This window comes from Trichosurus vulpecula, chromosome 3, assembly GCF_011100635.1.
Source record: "Trichosurus vulpecula isolate mTriVul1 chromosome 3, mTriVul1.pri, whole genome shotgun sequence".
Taxonomy (NCBI): domain Eukaryota; kingdom Metazoa; phylum Chordata; class Mammalia; order Diprotodontia; family Phalangeridae; genus Trichosurus; species Trichosurus vulpecula.
Genome location: NC_050575.1, coordinates 370,667,655 through 370,674,416, shown reverse-complemented (window position 1 = coordinate 370,674,416; position 6,762 = coordinate 370,667,655).

The window sequence follows — 6,762 nt, the reverse complement described above, 5'->3', positions numbered from 1 at the left end:
TAATGAAGAGCCATCAGATGAAGTTTCCTGTGAGAGGAACAGCAAGGAGGCTAATGTTGCTGGATCATAAAGTAAGTGGAAAGGAGAAAAGCATACGAAGATTGAAGAGACTGAAAGGGGCCATGTTCTGAAGAGTTTTAAAATAAAAAAAAAACGTCTAGACAATGGGAGGTAGGGAGGAAGATCAGTGTTGGACAAGTCATCTGTATGAAGATGACAGAAGCATTGAGGACTGTTGAAATGATATATGTAAAGCATCATATAAATGCCAGCTAGTACCACTATAGGATATGCTAGAAGGTAGATGATTTCTAGTTCTTTTTTTGCCTTTCTTTGTGTCTCCAGCTTTTAACATAGTGCCTGACACATAGGAAACACTTAATAAAGGCTTATTGATTAACTGGCTGACAATAAATTCATTGATTGACTAGCTGTCAAGGAGGTACCATAGGTGAGGGTGTTGAGGCTCTGAGAGTTTGAATGACATCCCCAGTTTCACGTAGTCAAAATTTATCACATGCAGGGCTTGAAGTCAGGTCTTCCCAACTCCAAGTATACCCTTCACTGTTTACACATGAAAATCCATGAAGGGGTTATTTAAAATACATGCAAAATTGGAAAGTCATGTAACGTAACAGGTAGGAGTTGTCTCCCCTGAAAGAATGTAAACTCCTTGAGAATAGGGTTAGGAAAAGACCTGTGATTTAATTGATCTGAGCCCTCTCAGATAAGAAAATTTCCTTCACCAATGTAGGTTGCCAACTTCTCTGCAACTTCTCTGGTCTACGAAAGCTGCCTAAATCAATGGGAGATGAAGTGACTTTCCCAGAATCACACAATCAGTATGTGTCAGAGATGGGATTTGAGCCTGAATCCATCTTTCATCGAGGCCAGTTCTTCATCCACATCAAGCTCTGACAAGTAGAAAATCTCCTGAAATTAGCTCATCTCTTCCCACTAAATTTGTTTGCCTGACTTTATGAGTAAGAATTACCACTTACTCAATGTCTCAAGTTCATTCCTTTGGCTTTATCTTTGATTATTACTTTCCCATTATATATCTAATCCAAACAATTCAACCTCCTCCACATATATCTCCCATCTGATTCTGATCTATCTCTACATCAATGGCCTTAGAACAAGCTCTTGTTGGTATGTGCTTGAACTTCTGTGATTAGTTCTTAAGCCTCACTATCTTCTCTTACCCCTCTTTAATCCTTCCTTCATACCACTGCCAGAATAGTATCTCATGTGTCTAGAACTGATCATATCTCTCAGCTGCTTACTCAATAACCTTCAGGGACTTGATGTTACCTCTGGAATCAAGTTCTCTCAACAACATACAGCCACATCAGTAAAAGTCCTGATTTGTGGATATTTGACAGAATTGATTAAATACAACATTTCAAGATGTAAGAGCAGGGAAGAGATCAGTAATACTATTATGTCATCAGCCACACACATCACAGCTCTCTTAATTTATACTACACTCATATTAGTTTTGGGAGCTTCCAGAAAACACTACTCTTACTAAGCTTATGGTCCTTTTGAGTATTTAAGAAAGATAAGATAGACAATGACTATATGAGGATAATTAGGACTCAAAAGTTTTGAAAACATGAAACATGAAGATCAGGTTGAAGAAATTTGAGATATTTTTCTTGGGGAAGGAAACACTTGGCAAATAGGTGGGGTCGCAGAAATCAAACTGCCTCAAAAAGAAGTTAATCACTTTAGGAAGAAATAGTGTGCTGCCCTTTAGTAAAGATATTCAAGCAACATGGGGTGAACATTTGTCAGGTAAGAACAGTGTAAAGATTGTTCACATGGGAAGTAGGTTAGACAGTTCTTTGATTCTAATGTTTTATAAAAATGAACACATATGTAAATAATATATATACACACATTCATGTATGAATGAATGAATAAATGTATGTATGAATGAATGAATAAAATTTTGTTTAAATACTTACTGCTTGCAAAACACTGTGTAAAATGTTGGGGATATAAATAGAAATTTGAGGCAGTCAAAAGGTCCCATGGTCTTTACAGTGATGCAGCTAAGCAGATGGTAATACATCTTTATTAATGTCATGTACACTGATAAAATCATATCAGCTTTTGATACTGAACCTTTCAGCGGTGTCAAAATACTTTTGGTGGGGTTTCAAAAGATGTGGCCATAACACCTACAGAAGCAATGGTTATATTGCATCTCCACATGTATTGCTTTCCAAGATAACTGAGAATACTGAGAATATGGAAACATTGCTATTCCCAACAATCTCAAGTTCAGGGTGCTAGAATATCTCCATAAGTATCTAAGGGGAGATGGTGGTCCAAGGTTGTGGTGATAGCAGTTTGACCCATCTGCTTTTTATCTGTCCTTCGTGGTGCCTTGCTGCTTTAGCTAGTTTGGTTTGTGTGCCCTGTGAATGGCAGTTGATGGGGTAGGCCCGTCTTCTACACAGAAGCTTTTTTCCCTAGATGAGGTCTGTGAGGCCTGAGCAGGAAGCAAGACCCACTAATGACCTGGGGAGTGTTGTTCTTTTCAGAGATCCTACATTTGTTTCCCTGTTGGTAGCAGTTTGTCAGAAGTTGGTGGTGGTTATAGGGAAGTTGGCTCCCTTCTCCCCAATGGTTTATACCCTCAATAATGATTGTAGGGGCTGGCGCTGAAGCAGTTCTGGTAGCATAGAAGACATTGATATTTCCAAGTCTCTTGAGTTCAGGGTCCTGGGCTACGTCCATCTGGGTCCTAGTGGAGATGGTGGTCAAGGGTCATGGTTTGACATGTTTGGTATTTGCTGCCTCTTCTCTCTGCAGAGTGTGCTACTGATTTTGCTATCTAGTCAACCTGACTTAACTGCCTTATGGGTAGAAGTTGGTTGGTAGTTGTTAGGGATGGCTAGCTTCTTCTCCAGAGGAGCTCCTTCCCAGATATTGGCAATGATTACATAAACATGCATATTTGTGTGCATGCACACTGTATTCATACATACCCATGTATACATATAAAAACATGGACACATAGGCAATACACATATACATACTTAGTGTATACGTGCACATATGAGACCCCATGTATATTTATATATACGACTAGTCCTAAGTGCTTTCATCCTCTTGTGATAATTTGCTCAGTTTTATAGTCTTTACTTTTAAAAAAATCCTCAACATTTTCCCATGGCGCAAATAACATTGCTGAATATGAAAAGAAGAGTAGATAGAGTAGTTGTGTACCATGAATGAAAGAAAATTGGCTTGTGTATGTGTATAAACTCATAAATATATAATAATATCTATAGCTACCTATATCTCACTAAACACACACACACACACACACACACACACACACACAAAATTTTACAAAGTAACTGAATCAAAGACTCTCAGAGACCACCTATAGGTGTTTCTTTACTATATGTACACATTCATTTATAAATTATATATAATTTGAAATGCCTTCTAAAAACAGGGAGAGTTTAATATGCATTGCAAAGCAGAATCAAAGTAATACATTTTGCTAATTTGTGACCTTTAGTGTGGCATTTATGTGAGTGGGAGCAAGGTATAATCAAAGTGCTTTACATTTGCCTCCAGAGGACCTGGGATCAAGTTTAATTTCGGTCACTTATGAATTATACCTTTTTAGCAAGTCACTTAATTTCTGAGTCTCAGTTTCTGCATATGTAATGTGGGGACAATAACATTTTAATTAATTACCCTACAGATTTTGTAGTAATTGAAAGAAGTAATATATAAGCTTTTCTCTAATTGTAAAATCTTTGTAATACAAAGGTGTATATATCAGGTTTCCTTTAATCATAAAGTACTTAGGCAGCTAGGTGATGCAATTGATAGAGTCTTAGGCCTAGAGTCAGCAAGATATGAGAGCAAATCTATCATCAGATGCTTACTAGCTGTGATTCTAGGCAAATCATTTAACTTCTGCCTCCGTTTCCTCAATTATAAAATGGAGATAATACTAGCAGCTGTATTCCAGCATTGTTTTAAATATAAAATGAGATATTTGTAAAGAATTTAGCACAGTGCCTAGCATATGGTAGGCATTTTATTTAGTATTTATTTATTTATTTCCTTATACAAGGAATTAGTTATATGATATATACATATGTGAATATGTATGTATATGTATGTGTAAACAATGAAATGCACATATGTATATGTGTATGTGTGTATATATTTTATAGTCATAGAGGACTACAAATGTAAATTTGGGAACTATTTTCATAGTTTGTACGTTCAGCAATTTCATTTGTTATTGTAATCCCTCTACAATAAAATATTAGAAACTCTCCATGGCATATCCTTTTTAATCATTCTTATTGACAGATTTTCCCTTATTCTTCCTCAATGGACTCACCCGATATGCTTGAGTCTTGTTTCTTTTTTTGTCTATGAGAACAGAGCTGCCCTACTCAGGCTCTCCATTTATTGTATCTCATGTTTCCAACATGATTGGCCAATCTCCTTTTCTGGTCATACTTGTTAATATACATTATGTCAAGAAATGTGTGATTAAAGATAGTAAACAAAATAAAACCAAGTATAAACATGGTTCAGCGAACAGACTGTCAGATTCAGCATCAGAGTACATGGGTCTGATTTCAGGCCTGCCAGTTAGTTACTAACCATGTAACTTGAGGCAAGTCACTTAACATCTCTCAGACTCAGTTTCCTCATCTTTAAAATGAACAGGTTGAACAAAATGACTTTTAAAATCTCTCATATCCCTAAAATCAATGAATCTGTGAATGTCTATTTTCCTTAACACATGCTAGTTGTCTATAATTAAAGCATTTTTTCCCCATCAGCAAAAACCAAAGACAGAATATCAATTTCATAGACTAGACATTGAAATTACTTAACCCTTCAGACTAGACAACTTTTGTCTTCATTTTTCTGAGCATCTTATGATGACCAAGAGAACGAATGACAAGCAGAAATAAAAGTAACTTCACCACTTGCTTGGCTTGTGAAAAACTTTCCCTGTAATGTTCTTCAAAGAATTAGAGATTGGATGCAAATTTTCATTTTTAAAGTGGCCTTCGAGTGGTGAATTAGATAATTGTATGAAAATGAAGAGTTTTAATAAGCTGTGGCAACATAATAAACTGTCATATAAGACTAATTATCACTTTTGGGGCTTACAATAGCTGTCATCTTTTCATACTGAAAACACGAACCCTAAACACCAGAAGAAAGGGAAAAACAATTAACAACCGCAGAAGCATGGAAAAGAGCTATTTTCTGCCTTGCTAGTAGTAATAAAGGGCTTGAATATGAATAGTCATTCATCATGCAAATGAATGGAGTCATTTGTTAAATTTATATTTCACAGGAATGAAAAGATGCTCAGAATCTCTTCATTAAAATTTAGACAAGATTTTTCATTTTTCCATTGTTAGAATTCATTTTGCTCTTCCTCAGACACAGCTTCGGCCTTTTGAGTTCCCTTGGAAACATCAAATTTTTCTCTTGGAAACCCTGTTTTGTTTTGAGTCTCTTATTACACCATTAGGCTTCAGTTATCTGAAGATCTGTCACTTAGAAAAGTCACACTGTTTGTAAATAGGCATCAGGATGACCTGATTATAAAACAGATGCTGAATATTGGAAGGAGATTTAACCAGACCTGTCAAAATGTGAGAAGAACCTTCCAGAAGATCCTGCTGTTGAGCTTGACAAAGTTAGGTGTGACAGTCTTCATATTCCTGTAAATTGTAAAATAGAGTATAATATCTCTATGATTGACAGAAGAACAGAAGTAATGGAAGCAGCTCAAAAGACAATCAGTCAGTTAGTCAACAATATCCATACATGTCTCCCTGAGGGCTCCTTGGCATTCTCCCCCAGCAATGATAATCTGGCTGGTGTATCACTTTCCCTGTCTCTCTCTAGACACACAGACTCAGACACACAGATGCACAAACATAGATATTTTTGTACTGAATGGATTTGGTGTGTGAAAGTCAATGGACTACTTGTGATGAAACTATACAAATAAAAAGGAGGAAAAGGAAAGGCCTTCATGCCAGTCTTCTAAGCTTTGGGCAAAGTCATCATTATGGAAAATTCCCTAATGAACATAACTTACCCAGGTCTTACTTCTAGCTTGTTCTCACAACTTACAGACTGATAGTATGGGTGTAGACTACCCCAATCCTTCCCACTTTCATAGGACAAGTAGAAATAGGAATCACTCCCTGGGGTGTGATGCCTAAGCACAAAACTAGTGTCTGGTGCCACTTAGGGATGCCTTCATGACTATGAAACTTTAACTAGGCTTCACATTTCACATAATCAACCGTATTCCTGTGACAGTACTATAGTGCTGTTTCATTAAAACCAACATGGAAGTCCTAACAAGCACCAAAGCCATTCAATTTTTTTAATGCTCCTTTTGATAAGTTTCTGTTAACTACTTGCCTTGTAGTGTTTCATCTTTTTTTTAATACTACCCAGCTTCCAATGATCACATTCAGTATCTATTTCTATTGTCTACTCCCTGCTGCTGGGTATAACAGATGTGTTAGTATTGAGGTAGATATCTAACGAAGAATAATTACCAGCAAATGACTTCAAAATTCTGGAATGCTCTTTAATGTTCCTGTGTATTGGTTTACTTATGTTGACAATCCCTTTAACTAATGGATAGATCAAGCCTACCCCAGGCAATGACTCTATTTGCTTCTGCTTACAATACCTACAATGCAACTTAGTACAGAATTAGCTCAC